This window comes from Cervus canadensis, chromosome 2 (assembly GCF_019320065.1).
Source record: "Cervus canadensis isolate Bull #8, Minnesota chromosome 2, ASM1932006v1, whole genome shotgun sequence".
NCBI classification, from domain to species: Eukaryota; Metazoa; Chordata; class Mammalia; order Artiodactyla; family Cervidae; genus Cervus; species Cervus canadensis.
Genome location: NC_057387.1, coordinates 78,964,862 through 78,983,075, shown reverse-complemented (window position 1 = coordinate 78,983,075; position 18,214 = coordinate 78,964,862).

Genomic DNA, 18,214 nt, shown 5'->3' with positions numbered 1-18,214 from the left:
GGAGATCCAACCAGTCCATCCTAAAGGAGATCAGTCCTGAATATTCATTGGAAGGACTGATGCTGAAGCTGAAACTCCAATACTTTGGCCACCTGATGCTAGGAACTGACTCACAGGAAAAGACCCTGATGCTGGGAAAGATTGAAGATAGGAGGAGAGGGGAATGACAGAAGATGAGATAGTTGGATGGCATCACCGACTCAATGGACATGAGTTTGAGTAAACTCTGGGAGTTGGCGATGGACAGGGAGGCCTGATGTGCTACAGTCCATGCGGTAGCAAAGAGTTGGACATGACTAAGCGACTGAACTGAACTAATGTATGGAATCTCTGGGTGCACCCTTCTGGTTGCTAGAGGGGATGTCCCCCCAATTTCACCTTCAAATTGGCTGAATTATGTTTTTTACCACTGCTTACCCACAGAGATCCTTGTCCAGGAAGGAGGATGAGTTCTCTGCAGAGCAGGAATTGGTCTCCTGTGCAGCTGTCTCAGGGCCTAGAATTAAAGCAAAGCCATTGATACATATTTCACAGTTTAGGTTTAGTATGTAGACAAGTACTCCATTTCTACTTAGGAAAGAAAAAGATACTTTTCTAGGTATATGTTTACTTAAATTTATATGATTGTAACAGTAAACATGTTATTCCTTTTGTTTTTAGAAAAAAGAATTCCATTTTCTAACAATGAAGGAAATGTAGAAAAGTTTACTACTTCCAAATCTATCCTCATCCAGAAATACTCTAAAGAAATAGGTTGAAGATGAAGTTCAGGCCTCACGTTGAGGGAATGGAGGAGACAGAATCAAAGCCTGGGTCTGCTAAGCTCCAAAGCTCTCAATTATGCCATTGCCTCCAAAGACACTACCAATTTCACCTTCTGACTCTTTGTAAAGCCAACAGTTTAGTCCTTCCATATTCCCTCCCAGTTTTCATTTTCTCCTCTCATGGCAGTACTGTTTTAATATCCCCAGTTTCAGGGTAAGGGACACCTAGGAAGGTGCCTACTCATGGCCAGTGATAGAGCAGATTGTTTAGCTTTGGGACCCCAGGACAATGCCCACCCCATGCCTCACACTTCTGCCAGCCTTACCTGGAGAAGAGATACAGGCCAAAGACACAGCCCTGAGCAGAGTGAGGAAGGAGGCTGGAGGGCTGACACAGTCTTCTCTTGGCTCCTCCCTCCCCTTGCAGAGTTTGCAAATCTCTAGGCCCAATCCTTTTCCAATCCCACCCCTTCCCTGTCTTTCCTGACATCTCATGCAGCCCTGAAGGCACTGCTGACTTCCAATATTGACTTTCAAAGTGTAAATACCAAACTCCACCTTCAGCTCCAATTCTTGGGCATCTCTGGCTAAGCCTGTTCTCTCCCACCCCACACCTGCCAGGGTTCCAGGCTTTCAAGGCAATTTAAAAAAAAGAGAGAGAGAGTTAGTTTCTCAGTCCTGTCTGACTCTTTGTGATCTCATGGACTATAACCCATCAGGCTCCTCTGTCCATGGAATTCTGGCAAGAATACTGGAGTGGGTGGTTGTTCCATTCTCCTTGGAGCTTTCCTGACCCAGGGATTGAACCTGGATCTCCTGCATTGCAGGTGAATTCTTTATGATCTGAGTCACCAGGGAAGCCGCCTCAAGGCAATAAAGGGAACACTAATTACCAAGCTATTCAGCTATAATTGACCCCAGGAGTGAAACCTGACTTCCCTCTTTTCTTCAATCCCCACATTTAGTCATTCCCAAGCCCTTTGATTTGTCTACTTTTTTCTCTCTCTCTTTGGCTCTGTAATCACATGGGATTCTATGCAGCCTTTCTGGGACAGAGTGCTCCCACCATGTCTTCCATTTTAACTCTTCTCTGAGGCCCCCAGAAAACAATATTTGATGTACATTTCCTGAACTGTTGTACAGGTGCTAAAATCCACCCCCCACAATAGAAGAAGTTACTGACTTTAAGAAATCCACAACATAAGAGTTGTGAGTTAAATTTTATTGGGAGCAAAATGAGAACTATAGCCTGGGAGACAGCACCTCAGATACCTCTGAGAAACTGCTCCACAGAAGTATAGGGGAAGGTAGCATAGTTGAGATTTTGGTGAAGAGGGAATTCATGCAATCAAGCACATCATTTTTGCAGAAGGTTTCTGCAAGTCTTATGAAAGTTTCTAGATTATCAGAAGATGCAAGAATTTGCCTCATAAAATCAGTTGCTGAAAATATCTGTTTGAAAACCTACGAATTTTTCCCTGAGCAGAGTACCTCATTTCAGCTCTCCACCCTACACTCCTTTCCCAGAGTGTTGAAAGCCAGCAGATGCAGCACCGATGCAGCACCACATGACTTAATCCTTGTAGAGGTAGATGGCAAGTACCAATTCGTAGCTGATAAAGTTAACTATTTGATGACCATGAACACATAGCCTCCCCAAACCTACTGGTGCCTGAGGACTGATAAAATGATACAGTCGTGTTACTTCACCACCAAGAAATCAGAGTCTTATACACACAAACTGATCACATGCCTTGTGACTCCACTGCCTCACTGGCCTTTAGAAATGCTGTTCAAAAAGGAAAAAAAAAAACACATTCCTGAAACCCACCAGGGCATTCAAGTATTTTGAGCACTAGCTTCCTTGAACTCCTTGCTTGGTGACCTACACTTTCTTTCACTACAACCCAGTGTCAGTAAATTGGGTTTACTGCATGCAGACAAGCAGGCCCAAGTTTAGTTCAGTAAAAGCTCCCAAAATTTGTCACAGGGCCTAGCAGTAAGGACAAATACACATCATGGGTTGGAGATAAATGAAACATGGCAAATATTCAGTTCACAAATCACTCAGTTTATTGCAAGCAATTAGCATTCAAGACACATTAACTGAAGCAGAGAATATAGAAAAGAGGGTAAGGAACCTCTCCAAGGAGAAGTCTGGGCAGGAGACAGGTCAGCAGGAGTGGTCTGCTGTCTGCAGTGGGTCTCCAGACAAGTGTGAGTGGGAAGTGGCCCTCTGCTCTGACAGGGCCTCTGGCAATGTCCCTATGCAGCAGCTCTCAACAGGTGGAGTCAGGTCCTCAGTGAAGCATCTCATTTTAAGGAATAACATTTACCCCTGGGGAGGGGACCTTGACTCATCAGTTGCTTCTTCTGTTCCTGTAACTTGTGTCACCCGTCAAAATTCTCTCATTTATTCCTGTAAGACACCCTTTGGAGAAGGAAATAGCAACCCACTCCAGTATTCTTGCTTGGAGAATCCCATGAACAGAGGAGCCTGGTGGGCTACAGTCCATGGGGTCACAAACAGGCACAACTAAGCAACTAACACACCCAAGGCACCTTGGCCTTTTCAAGAGCAAAAATATGGAAGCAAAAATTCATATAAAAATATGAACATTTTATTTCTCCCTTATCCCTGAGACTTAAAGTCCTTCAGTTCAGTTCAGTTGCTCAGTCGAGTCTGGCTCTTTGTGACCCGATGAATCACAGCATGCCAGGCCTCCCTGTCCACCACCAACTCCCGGAGTTTACTCAACCTCATGTCTATCGAGTCGGTGATGCCATCCAGTCATCTCATCCTCTGTCGTCCCCTTCTCCTCCTGCCCCCAATCCCTCCCAGTATCAGGGTCTTTTCTAATGAGTCAACTCTTCGCATGAGGTGGCCAAAGTATTGGAGTTTCAGCTTCAGCATCAGTCCTTCCAGTGAACACCCAGGACTGATGTCCTTTAGGATGGACTGGCTGGATCTCCTTGCAGTCCAAGGGACTCTCAAGAGTCTTCTCCAACACCACAGTTCAAAAGCATCAATTTTTCGGTGCTCAGCTTTCTTCATAGTCCAACTCTCACATCCATACATGACCACTGGAAAAACCATAGCCTTGACCAGATGGACCTTTGTTGGCAAAGTAATGTCGCTGCTTTTTAATATGCTACCTAGGTTGGTCATAACTTTCCTTCCAAGGAGTAAGTGTCTTTTAATTTCATGGCTGTAATCACAATCTGCAGTGATTTTGGAGCCCCAAAAAATAAAGTGTGACCCTGTTTCCACTGTTTCCTCATCTATTTCCCATGAAGTGATGGTAAAGTCCTTAACATAGCCTAAATTCCTACAGGTTTCACACAAGATGAATAGAAACTATAGCACAAAAGAAATTATATCATAACATAATTTATAAGCAATATAAATGCAAGCGAGTTCCAGAAAAAAATCTATTTCTGCTTTATTGACTATGCCAAAGCCTTTGACTATGTGGATCACCACAAACTGGGTGATCACTACAAACTAGAAAATTCTTAAAGAGATGGCAATCCCAGACCACCTGACCTGCTTCTTGAGAAATATGTATGCAGATCAGGAAGCAACAGTTAGAACTGGACATGGAACAACAGTCTGGTTCCAAATCGGGGAAGGACTATGTCAAGGCTGTATCACCTGCTTGTTTAACTTATATGCAGAGTACATCATGTGAAATGCTGGGCTGGATGAAACACAAACTGGAATCAAGATTGCCAGGAGAAATATCAATAACCTCAGATATGCAGATGACACCACCCTTATGGCAGAGAGTGAAGAAGAATTAAAGAGCCTCTTGATGAAAGTGAAAGAAGAGAGTGAAAAAGTTGACTTAAAGATCAACATTCTAAAAACTAAGATCATGGCATCTGGTCCCATCACTTCATGGCAAATAGATGGGGAGACAGTGGAAATAGTGACAGACTTTATTTTGGGGGGGCTCCAAAATCACTGCAGATGGTGACTAGAGCCATGAAATTAAGACACTTACTCCTTGGAAGAAAAGTTATGAGCAACCTAGACAGCATATTCAAAAGCAGAGACATTACTTTGTCAACAAAGGTCCATGTAGTCAAGGCAATGGTTTTTCCAGTAGCCATGTATGGATGTGAGAGTTGGACTACAAAGAAAGCTGAGCACTGAAGAATTGATGCTTTTGAACTGTAGTGTTGGAGAAGACTCTTGAGAGTCCCTTGGGCTGCAAGAAGATCCAACCAGCCCATCCTAAAGGAAATCAGTCCTGAGTATTCATTAGAAGGACTGATGTTGAAGCTGAAACTCCAGTACTTTGGCCACTTCATGCAAAGAATTGACTCATTGGGAAAGACCCTGATGCTGTGAAAGACGGAAGGTGGGAGGAGAAGGGGACGACAGAGGATGAGATGGTTGGATGACGTCACCGACTTGGACATGAGTTTTAGTAAATTCTGGGAGTTGGTGATGAACAGGGAGGCCTGGTGTGCTGCACTCCATGGGGTGACAAAGAGTCGGACATGACTGAGCAACTGAATTGAACTGAATCTAAACTGAATTGAATTGAATGTAAAGTTCAATTTGCATTTTGCTTTACATCCCAATGCATCTCAAAAAGAGAGTCAAATTAATTGTGGTCAAAAGTATAATGCCAAAAATTTATAAATATTTAATGTTCATATGTCTGCATTCAGTTTTCATTGTAAAGTTCCTTGACTATAAGAAAGAACATTTAGTTCATGCCATTGATAAGAATTTGCTCTTAAGGCTGAGTTGGCTTCTTCTAGGTATTTCTTTTGTGATTATATGAATGGAATGAGTTATATATATATATATATATGAATTATATGAGTGGTGGGTTTCTCATCATGTCAATTTTTTTAAAAATGCACAAGAAAATTATTATAATTATAATAATAGACAGGTAGGCAGGTACTGCAACTGCCCATTATTTTTGAGGCCTGTAGGTTAAGCCTATGAAGTTTATCCAGCATTCAAGAACAAAAAGCCTACACAAGATAAAGTATGGTGCCAAACTGGAAGGTTAAAAAAGGAACAGAGCATTTATGAATTGCTCTTTCTAGCAACAGCCGTAGTGAATTTTCTCCCACTTTCTCCTTGGCTTTGTACATTCTCAGTTCTGAGTCTGTGTGAGAGCATGAGGGAGGAAAACTAAGGGAAAGACTGTGAAGCCAAGGCCCCCCGCCCCTATACTATGGCCCCCCCACCCTATGCTATGGCCCCCACCCCTGTGCTATGGCCCCCAAAGAGTTTAAGAGGCTCAGTTTCCAGGATTCAGGTTCCATATGTTCCAATTCTTCTGAGTCCCAGCACCCTGGACTTCTGCTATTAAGGCACTCATTCTTCCTGATTCAGGCTGTTGGGCTGAGACCACCACTGTACCAGCTCTGTGACCTGAAGTAAGTTAGCAAACCTCTCTGTGCTTCCATTTCTAAAATGTATGAAGTAGCCAAAATAGTACCTACCTCATGGTATTGGGAGAACTTGACATAATTCAGGTAAAGTGCCCTTCATGATGCTTAGAATTCAGTAATACATGCATATTGCAACATTTGTTAATATGTGAAAGTATAAAGAATCAAAGGTACCCTCAACATTTGATGCACGTTCTTTCAGATTTTTTCTAGGACTTGTACTTGCATAAAATATGAACCTCTTATAACAGTGAGCTTTCCTTCTTTAGGGATTTTCATGAGACTTGAGTTAAATATTAAAAAAACAATTGAGGAATAGTTAGATATTATTCCAGCTTTTCAACAGTGAAGATGAAATCTCATCAAGCAAGTTATTTAAGCTCTTCGTACTTCTGTTTCCTGTACAATGAGAAACATGGTGGTACCTACCTCATCGATTGTTGATTAAAAGAAGTGAAATATGAAAAAGTGCTAGAATAGTGCTATGTAAGCCTCCTATAATCATCTATTAGTCTCGTTAATATCATTTGTTTAAACTTGGCCACTTTTTTTCTCAAGTAGGTCTCACATATTTTCTTTCTTTTTCAGTTAATATTATTACCGGGTAAATATTATTTTCACTGCAATGTGAATGATATTTCCCACACTGCAATCTACAACTGATAAATTGGAGAGAAATAGCTGACACCCTTGGCTAGTATCTCATAGTTTAGCATCTCCTGGGAAAGACAGATCTTGTAAACAGATTAAATTAACATAACTCCTTAATTGAAAAAGTAAAGGCAAGCATGGGTTCTGTGAATGGCAGAGAAGGCTGCCAGCCATACTTGCAGAGAGTGTCTGGGCAAGTTTCTTGGAAGTGGTCATAGGGGGTTGGGTCCTCAAGGAAAAGCATTTTGCACCTGTTATTGGAACTGTGCTCCCATCACTGCCTAACTCCTGTTCAGTGGAGGTGCCAAGGTGGTGGTTTATACCACTGATGCCAGGAGTCAAAGTGGAGGCAAAAGAAAACAGGTTAGAGAGTCTGTTGCATCCATCTCTATCTTCCGGGGACTGGGCAGATAGTCTAGTCTATCTAGAGACCCTGTCCCTTGCATTTAACTCCTGTTGCTCCAAAATTCCACAGAGACCCACCCTATCCTAACCCACCTAACTTTGCAGCTAACCCAGAGCTTTCCTTTGGGGTATAGCACTGTTTTAGCATAGTGGACATATTCTAACCTAGTAATCTTTCTCTAGAGGAAAGTGGTTTCTCTGAAGAAAAGATGCCTAATTCCATATTGTATTAAATATTCTAGTTTCTCATTTCAGGGTGAGGCTGCTCTCCTGTATTTATGTAGTTAGATCAAGCAATTTCTTTGGAAGGAAATTTCATTCTGATGACATGAATCAGGTAATGGAAAATCTGCACCATCTTCTGGCCATGAGTGTGAGTAGCTTACTTGAAACTTTCTTTTAAAAACACTGTTTATTGAAATATATTTGATGTACAATATTATGTAAGTTACAGGTGTACAGTATAGTGACTCACAGTTTTACCGTTTATGCTCCATTTATGGTTCTTTAATATTAAAAGAGTCCGAAATGCAGTACTTGGATGCAATCTCAAAAACAACAGATTCATCTCTGTTTGTTTTCAAGGCAAGCCATTCAATATCACGATAATCCAAGACTATGCCCCAACCAGTAATGCTGAAGAAGCTGAAGTTGAACGGTTCTATGAAGACCTACAAGACCTTTAGAACTAACACCCAAAAAAGATGTCCTTTTCATTATAGGGGACTGGAATGCAAAAGTAGGTAGTCAGGAAACACCTGGAGTAACAGGCAAATTTGGCCTTGGAGTACAGAATGAAGCAGGGCAAAGGCTAACAGAGTTTTGCCAAGAGAACGCACTGATCATAGCAAACACCCTCTTCCAACAACACAAGAGAAGACTCTACACATGGACATCACTAGATGGTCAAGAGTGAAATCAGATTGATTATATTCTTTGCAGCCAAAGATGGAGAAGCTCTATACAGTCAGCAAAAACAAGACCGGGAGCTGACTGTGGGTCAGATCATGAACTTCTTCTTGCCAAATTCAGACCTAAATTGAAGAAAGTAGGGAAAACCACTAGACCATTCAGGTATGACCTAAATTAAATCCCTTATGATTATACAGTGGAAGTGAGAAATAGATTTAAGGGACTGGATCTGATTGACAGAGTGCCTGCTGAACTATGGATGGAGGTTCGTGACATTGTACAGGAGACAGGAATCAAGACCATCCCCATGGGAAAGAAATGCAAAAAAAAAAAAAAAGATATGCAAAGAAGCAAAATGGCTGTCTGAGGAGGCCTTACAAATAGCTGTGAAAAGAAGAGAAGTGAAAAGCAATGGAGAAAAGGAAAGATATTCCCATTTGAATGCAGAGTTCCAAAGAATAGCAAGGAGAGATTAAAAAAGCCTTCATCGACATTTGATGCAAAAAAAATAAAACGACATAGAATGGAAGGAGACTAGATTCTTTCAAAAAATTAGTATAAAACATTTCATGCAAAGAATGGCGCGATAAGGAACGAATGGTATGGACCTAACAGAGAAGAGAAGATATTAAGAAGAGGTGGCAAGAATACACAGAAGAACTGTACAAAAAAGATCTTCATGACCCAGATAATCCGATGGTGTGATCACTCGCCTAGAGCCAGACATCCTGGAATGTGAAGTCAAGTGGGCCTTAGGAAGCATCACTACGAACAAAGCTAGTGGAGGTGATGGAATTCCAGTTGAGCTATTTCAAATCCTTAAAGATGATGCTGTGAAATTGCTGCACTCAATATGCCAGCAAATTTGGAAAAACTCAGCAGTGGCCATAGGACTGGAAAAGGTCAGTTTCATTCCAATCCCAAAGAAATCCCAAAGAATGCTCAAACTACTGCACAATTGCACTCATCTCACACATGCTAGTAAAGTAATGCTTAAAATTCTCCAAGCCAGGCTCAGCAATATGTGAACTGCCGAAATTCCAGATGTTCAAAGCTGTTTGGTTTTTAGAAAGCAGAGGAACCAGAGATCAAATTGCCAACATCCACTGGATCAACGGAAAAGCAAGAGAGTTCCAGAAAAACATGTATTTCTGCTTTATTGACTATGCCAAAGTCTTTGACTGTGTGGATCACAATAAACTGTGGAAAATTCTGAAAGAGATGGGAATACCAGACCACCTGACCTGCCTCTTGAGAAGCCTATATGCAGGTCAAGAAGCAACAGTTAGAACTGGACATGGACCAACAGACTGGTTCCAAATAGGAAAAGGAGTAGGTCAAGGCTGTATATTGTCACCCTGCTTATTTAACTTCTATGCAGAGTACATAACGAGAAACGCTGGGCTGGAAGAAGCATAGGCTGGAATCAAGATTGCTGGGATAAATATCAATAACCTCAGATATGCAGATGACACCATCCTTATGGCAAAAAGTGAAGAGGAACTAAAAAGCCTCTTGATGAAAGTGAAAGAGGAGAGTGAAAAAGTTGACTTAAAGCTCAACATTCTGAAAACTAAGATAATGGCATCTGGTCCCATCACTTCATGGGAAATAGATGGGGAAACAGTGTCAGACTTTTTTTGGGGGGGCTCCAAAATCACTTCAGATGGTGATTGCAGCCATGAAATTAAAAGACGCTTACCCCTTGGAAGGAAAGTTATGACCAACCTAGATAGCATATTTAAAAGCAGAGACATTATTTTGCCAACAAAGGTCCATCTAGTCATGGCTATGGTTTTTCCAGTAGTCATGTATGGATGTGAGAGTTGGACTACAAAGAAAGCTGAGAGCTGAAGAATTGATGCTTTTGAACTGTAGTGTTGGAGAAGACTCTTGAAAGTCCCTTGGACTGCAAGGAGATCCAACCAGTCCATCCTAAAGGGGATCAGTCCTGGGTGTTCATTGGAAAGACTGATGTTGAAGCTGAAACTCCAATACTTTGGCCACCTCATGGGAAGAGTTGACTCATTGGAAAAGACCCTGATGCTGAGAGGGATTGGGGGCAAGAGGAGAAGAGGACGACAGAGGGTGAGATGGTTGGATGGCATCACCAATGCGATGGACATGGGTTTGAGTAAACTCTGGGTGTTGGTGATGGACAGGGAGGCTTGGCGTGCTGTGATTCCACTGGGTCACAAAGAGTCGGACATGACTGAGCGACTGAACTGAACTGAATATTAAATACAGGTTTTTCTCTTCTTTTCTAGTTGCTAAATCTAAAGCTTTGTGAACTTCAACATGTATTCAATGACGACTCACCTGTGGAATTAGGTGAAAAGTCAGATTCTGATTCCTAAGTGTGCACCTGCCTTCACCAGGATCCTCATGTAAACTGTTCACGGACAACACTCTTGAGAAACAGTAAAAATAATGGGATGAATGCCAAATGTAAATTAAGAATGGGTTCTTTTTCAAATCATTTTATGATTTTTAAAAGAAACACTTTTTGTGGAATTCCTTGGTGGTCCAGTGGTTACGACTTAGTGTTTACATCGCTGTGGGCCTGGGTTTGTTCCCTAGTGGGGCAACCAAGATCCCACAAGTCATGTAGCATGGCAAAACAAACAAACAAACAAAAAATCCCACACTTTTTCTTTAAAATGTGTAAGTTTGGAAAGTACAGCAGTATTATATATGAAAATTAAAATCACATGTAACACTGGATAAAAGTATCACTTTCTAATTTAATTTTTCTGCCTTTTACTTTGTGTCTCCAACAAAAACTCCTTTGAAAATATGGTTTGAACTAACTGCATCATTTTCTGCTGGTGACTATGTGCCATGTAATGTTTAACTGCTCCTACTTGAGTTATGGAAGACCTTTAGGCTGGTTTCACTGTTAGAAATCATAGTATGGTATTTGTATGACCATCCATTTACATTAATCTCTGTGTATAATTTGATCATTTCTTTAGGGTACACTAGGAATGACTGTGGTACAGATTGACTCTTAATAATATTGTGAGCACATTGTTTCCTGATCTAATATATTAGGCAGAATGTCAAAAACATGGAATCGCACAGATGAAAGGAGTCAATTCCTGTACAAACACCACAATTTCTAATTAGAATCATAAAGCCTGTCCTTCCAAATGTTTAGCGGAATTTAGCAACCCAAGAGCTATTTTCTCTCCATGTATACTTTTTATTTGTGTTCTTTGTTTTCCCTTTTTCTTTTCCACAAGGTAAAAATAATCTTGCATTTTGAAGATTTGTTATTCATTATAAGCCTAATCTTAATGAAGAGGTTTAGTAATAGGAGAGTATAATGAGAAAAAGACATAATGTTCATTTTTAATAACTGAATATTATATAATATACCAAGTTAAGTTCAGTTTTATTGAGTGCTGACTTGACCAGGCACTGTGTTAGACTTCATGAGTATGAAGTGAGCAGTAATCTAATTCATGACCTAGAGAATGACATAGGTATAAAAATAATTACAAAGTGATGCATACACTAGTAAAGCAATGCAAAGGTACAGATGTAGTAATAATAGTTAATTTTACTATACACCAAGCACAGCTACTTTTACATCTATATCAACTCATTTAATTGTTCTCTGTTATGTTATTCTGTGTTGTGTGTGCAAAGTCATTTCAGTTGTGTCCAACTCTTTGCAACCATAGGAACCATAGCCCCTGCCCCCACCCCCACCCCCAGGCTCCTCTGTATATGGATGGAAATCTCTAGCCAAGAATAATGCAGTGAGTTGCCGTGCCCTTCTCCAGAGGATCTTCCCTACCCAGGGATCGCACCTACATCTCTTAGATCTCCTGCACTGGCAGGCGAGTTCTTTACCACTAATACCTATGTTATCCTATAAGGTAGTTATTATTATCATCATCATCTTCCCAAATATACAGATGGAAACACTAGGCAGAGGAATTTGCTCAAAGATGTAAGAGCCTGGATGTTAATCTAAGTGTTCCTGCTCCAGAGTCCCTGCACATAACAACTACACAGCAATGTCGCTCTATAATATCAAGGATGGTGTAATGAGGGAAGGGTAATTTTGAATTCATACCAGATCTGCTTCTGTGAATTTATCCTTTATCTTGCCCCTTTTGTTATTGTAGGCACATATAATGGCCTGCTTCAGGGAGAGAGCCTGACCTTGCCCACCTGTGAAGGATCATAAGGAAGTGAAACACATTCTCCTGCCTGCCTGAGACTTGCCACTTTAGGAGATATTTGGAAGAATGAGATGGTCTTTTTACTTTGTTTCCTCACCTCAGATAGCTCTGAGGAGCTTCTCCAAAGAAGAAGGGGTAGAGGCCAGTATAAATATGGACTTCCCTAGTGACTCAGTCGGTAAAGAATCCACCTGCAATGCAGGAGACCCAGGTTCGATCCCTGGTTGTAAAGATCCTTTGGAGAAGGAAATGGAAACCTACTCCAGTATTCTTGCCTGGAGAATTCCATGGACAGAGGAGCCTGGTGGGCTACAGCCCATGGGGTCGCAAGAATCAGACATGACTTAGCCACTAAGCCAAGCCCACCACACTTGCAATCTATTAGGGGAGCCATACAGTAAACAAACAAAAACACTAAATAATACACAACTGCCTAAGTGTACTGAAGACAAAAAGGAGCTTCCCGGATAGCTCAGTGGTAAGCCTGCAACACCAGAGACACAGGAGACACGGGTTTGATCCCTGGGTCAGGAAGATCTCCTAGAGGAGGGCATGGCAATCAGCCCCAGTATTCTTGCCTGGAAAATCTCACGGACAGAGGAGCCTAGCAGGCCACAGTCCATAGTCAGACATGACTGAAGCAACTGAGTATGCATGCACTCAGTAATGACAAAGAGCCAAGGATTAATATAAAAATAATAATACCAGGATAAGGATGTTATGCTGGTGCTATGAATGATCCCACTGAAGAGACATGACATCTAGAGTTGAGGGAAGAAGAGAAGTTAGTCAGGCACAAAAGTGGGAAGAAGACCTTGAGTTCAGGTCCTGAGTCAGGAATTCTGGACAAGAGGAACTGAAAGAGCGGTTGCAACAGCAAGAGAAATGTTGATGAGAACAGATCATTCGAGGCCACATTGAAAGAAACTGAATTTATCCTAAGGTCAATGAAGGGTTTGAAGCAGGGATGGGGAAGAAGTTACAAGGGCCCATGAACATTTGAAAAAGTTATTCAATTCAATGGAATATGAATTGAAGGTTGAGAGACTGAAAACTGAAAGAGCAATTAGAAATAGCTCCAGGCAGGAAATGATGGTGCCTTGGACTAGGCTGGTGGTTCTGGAGACAGAGCATTCCTGGGCTGAAGCAGGAATGTGGAAGCTGGGCTGGGCAGGGCCCACTCTGGACTGACATATCTCTCACTCAGAAATTTGTTCTAAAACTTCTACAATCCCAGGGGCTCACATATGCATGACTTTACCTACGAATTTCTTAAACATCTATTCTCTTATATACAAAGGAAAGACATCAAAGTTGAGCGAACCTCACACTGGCAACTCAAAACCTTGGTTTCTCAACTGACTCAGATACCACTTTGCTTGATGCCCCTTGGGTGAGTCATGGAACCTCCCTGGGCCCCAGTTTTATCATCTCTAAAAATGGAAACCATTATACGACCTATCTCCTGGGGGTGTTAGGTAAAGAACAGTCAATGGAAGTCTTGGAATCCAATTCGCAATCCATGAATACTGTCTACACAAATGGCACAGCAAATGTCAGTACAACTCTATGATTCGTAAGAGAGGCTCAAAGTTCCAGAGCAGGATACTGATAGGTGACAGTGTTGCTCAGAAAGAATGGGGCAAAGAATGATCTAAAATGCTTTAAATGGGTTCATTTTGATCTCAAAGTGCATTTTAAGAGCAGAACCCCACATTTATAATGTGCTGGTCCAGTGCTTCTAAAACTTCGATGTGCATATGAATCATCTGAAGATCTTGTTAGAGCTCGGTCAATCTGAAAGTGAAGGGGGCTGGACAGTCTCTGTTTCTAACCATTTTTCAGGAGAAGTTGGCCCTGCTAGGCCACAGCACGCTTGGAGAGCAAGACTCTGGCCTAACCTGATGATTTATGTAATAAAATGCTGCCTCTCAATCTTTTCTGCAAAAGTTTCTTTGCATTTCTGTGCTTTTGGTTCTTGGGAATTTGCAAGGTGGGTCCTATTTTCTGTTGTGGTTCTGAAGAGAGCAGTAGGGGGTTGTGTCCCACGCTGCCAAATTAGATTCTGTTTCTGCATACAGTCAGCAAAAACAAGACCGGAAGCTGACTGTGGCTCAGATCATGAACTTCTTGCCAAATTCAGACTGAAATTGAAGAAAGTAGGGAAAACCACTAGACCATTCAGGTATGACCTAAATCAAATCTCTTATGAATATACAGTGGAAGTGAGAAATAGATTCAAGGGATTAGATTTGATAAACAGAGTGCCTGATGAACAATGGATGGAGGTTTGGGACATTGTACAGGAGACAGGGATCAAGACCATCTCCATGGAAAAGAAATGCAAAAAAGCAAAATGGCTGTCTGAGGAGGTCTTACAAATAACTGTAGGAAAAAGAGACACTAAAGGCAAAGGAGAAAATGAAAGATGTCCATTTGAATGCAGAGTTCCAAAGAACAGCAAGGAGAGATAGGAAAGCCTTCTTCAGTGATCAATGAAAAGAAATAGAGGAAAGCAATAGAATGAGAAAGACTAGAGATCACTTCAAGAAAATTAGAGATACCAAGGGAACATTTCATGCAAAGATGGGCACAATAAAGGACAGAAATGATATGGAACTAACAGAAGCAGAAGATATTAAGAAGAGGTGGTAAGAATACACAGAAAAACTACACAGAAAAGATTTTCATGACCTAGATAACCATGATGGTGTGATCACTCACCCAGAGCCATACATCCTAGGAAGTCAAGTGGGCCTTAAGAAGCATCACTATGAACAAAGTTAGTGGAGGTGATGGAATTCCAGCTGAGCTATTTCAAATCCTGAAAGATGATGCTGTGAAAGTGCTATACAAATGTGTCAGCAAATCTGGAAAACTCAACAGTGGCCAAAGGACTGGAAAAGGTCAGTTTTCATTCCAATCCCAAAGAAAGGCAATGCCAAAGAATGTTCATACCACCACACAATTGCACTCATCTCACATGCTAGCAAAGTAATGCTCAAAATCCTCCAAGCCAGGCTTCAACAGTATGTGAACCATGAACTTCCAGATGTTCAAACTGGACTTGGAAAAGATAAAGGAACCAGAGACAAAATTACCAATGTCCGTTGGATCACTGAAAAAGCAAGAGAGTTCTAGAAAAACACCTGCTTCTGTTTTATTGACAACACAAAAGTCTGACTGTGTGACTCACAACTAACTGTGGAAAATTCTTCAAGAGATGGGAATACCAGACCACTTGACCTGCCTCCTGAGAAATCTGTATGCAGGTCAAGAAGCAACAGTTAGGAGTGGACATGAAAAAACAGTCTGGTTCCAAATCAGGAAAGAAGTACATCAAGGCTGTATCTTGTCACCCTGCTTATTTAACTTATATGCAGAGTACATCATGCAAAATGCCAGGCTGGATGAAGCACAAACTGGAATCAAGATTGCCGGGAGAAATATCAATAACCTCAGGTATGCAAATAACACCACCCTTATGGCAGAAAGTGAAGAAGAACTAAAGAGTCTCCTGATGAAAATGAAAGAGGAGCATGGAAAAGTTGGCTTAAAACTCAACATTCAGAAAGCTAAGATCATGGCATCTGGTCCCATCACTTCATGCCAACTAGATGGGGAAACAATGGAAACAGTGAGAGACTTTATTTGGGGAGGGGGGGCTCAGAAATCACTGCAGATGGTTAGTGTAGCCATGAAATTAAAAGACACTTGCTCCTTGGAACAGAAGGTATGACCAACCTAGACAGCATATTCAAAATCAGAGACATTACTTTACCAACAAAGGTCCCTCTAGTCAAGGTTATGGTTTTTCTAGTAGTCATGTATGGATGTGAGAGTTCAGCTATAAAAAAGCTGAGCACTGAAGAACTGATGCTTTTGAACTGTGGTGTTGAAGAAGACTCCTGAGAGTCCCTTGGACTGCAAGAAGATCAACCAGTCCATCCTAAAGGAAATCAGTCCTGAATATTCATTGGAAGGATTGATGCTGAAGCTGAAGCTCCAATACTTTGGCCACCTGATGTGAAAAGCTGACTCAATGGAAAATACCCTGATGCTAGGAAGGACTGAGGGCGAGAGAAGGGGATGAAAGAGGATGAGACGATTGGATCGCATTGCCAACTTAATGGACGTGAGTTTGGTGTTGGTGATGGAAAGGCAAGCCTGGCGTGCTGCAGTCCATATAATCACAGAGTCAGACGCAACTGAGTGACTGAACTAGAACTACTCTGCATCTCATTGGATGGTAACTTGTTTTTGGTCACATTGTTTTTAATTATCTCATTCGAGTCCAGCTATTAAATATAGGTTATTTACCATAGAAGGGAACTATTTTCCTAGAATGTGAAGCCATTGAGGAAGTATCAACCCTTTCCGAGATTTTAAATAAGTTTTCTTTTCATCTTGACTCTGGAACATAAACATATGATCTCAGCCCTTATAACCATGCCATTCCATTGGAATGTCTGAGCCTAGAACAAGGTGAGATGAACAAGAACAGCCTGCCTCTCTACATTGTCACTGCTCTAGAACTCACTCCACAAATAATTGTTGAGACTGTCCAAGTGCCTGACACTGTTTCCAGTACTGGCCTTTAGAAAGGAGCTGTGGTCCGCTCTAGAAAACCAGCGTCTAAGGTTACCATGATCTGAATTCCAGGCTAACTAGGACACTGGGTCAAGGTTCCACTGATTAAGACATGTGTCAAGTGCCTGACAGCTTCCAAGCAGCATAAATCTGGCTGCCTGGAGACAGGTATTAGGCTCAGGCCTGGGAGAGACTCACAGGTATTTCAATATCCCTCACTGCCTTCATGGAGCATGCAATCTGCTTTAAGATGACAAAACACACTTGCTAATAGTAAAGAGTTAAGACCTGATAATTACAGTTCTTTTCACAAATATTTTTAGGGTGCCCACTGTGTGCAGTTGCTGGGCTCAAATTACAGACATCACAGTGAAACAGTTCAGACAGCCACTTCGTGTACTAGGGGAAACAGAACAGTTAGCGGGAAGTCCAGAATATGATAGGGATATCAACAAAGTGCACCAGAGCTCATCATAGTCAAGGGAGCATACTAGAGAAAAGGGGGTCTAACTGAAAATGCAAAGATTAGTGGATGTTAGCCAGAAAAGGAAGAGGAGTGAGAAGTGAAGAGAAAAGGGAGTGTGGCAGTTACAGAGACCAGTGTTGCCAAGGCTGAAAGATTTGAGAGCCAGCATTTTGAGATCTTTATTCAATTTGATAGAACTGCCATGTAGAGTTTGAGAGGGACCCTGAGATCAAAAGGTAGATTTGGAAGAGATGAGACTGAAAATACATGTGAACCAGATCATTAAGGACCCTAGATCTGTGATGTCTTTGTTCTAAAGGCAATGTGACTTAACAAGAGGGAGTCAGAGAAACCTCCAGAGGGAGTGGCTTTTGAGTTAGGCCATAAAGATGCATAAGGGGCTTCCCAGGTGGCACTTGGTAAAGAACCCATTTGTCAATGCAGGAGACACGGGTTTGATCCCTGGGTTGGCATGCTCCCTGGAGAAAGGCATGACAACCCACTCCAGTATTCTTGGCTGAGAATCTCATGGTCAGAGGAGCCTGGTGGGCTACAGTCCATGGGGTTGCAGAGTCAGACACAACTAAAGTGACTTAGCACACACACACATAAGGATGCAAGCGCCTTAGCTGGTGGCTCAGGGGTAAAGAATACCTTCCTGCAATGCAGGAGGCATGGGTTCAATCCCTGGGTTGGGAAGATCCCCTGGAGGAGGGCATGGCAACTCACTCCAGTATTCTTGCCTGGAGAAGTCCATGGACAGAGGATACGGGCAGGCTGTAGCCCATAGGGTCACAAAGAGTCAG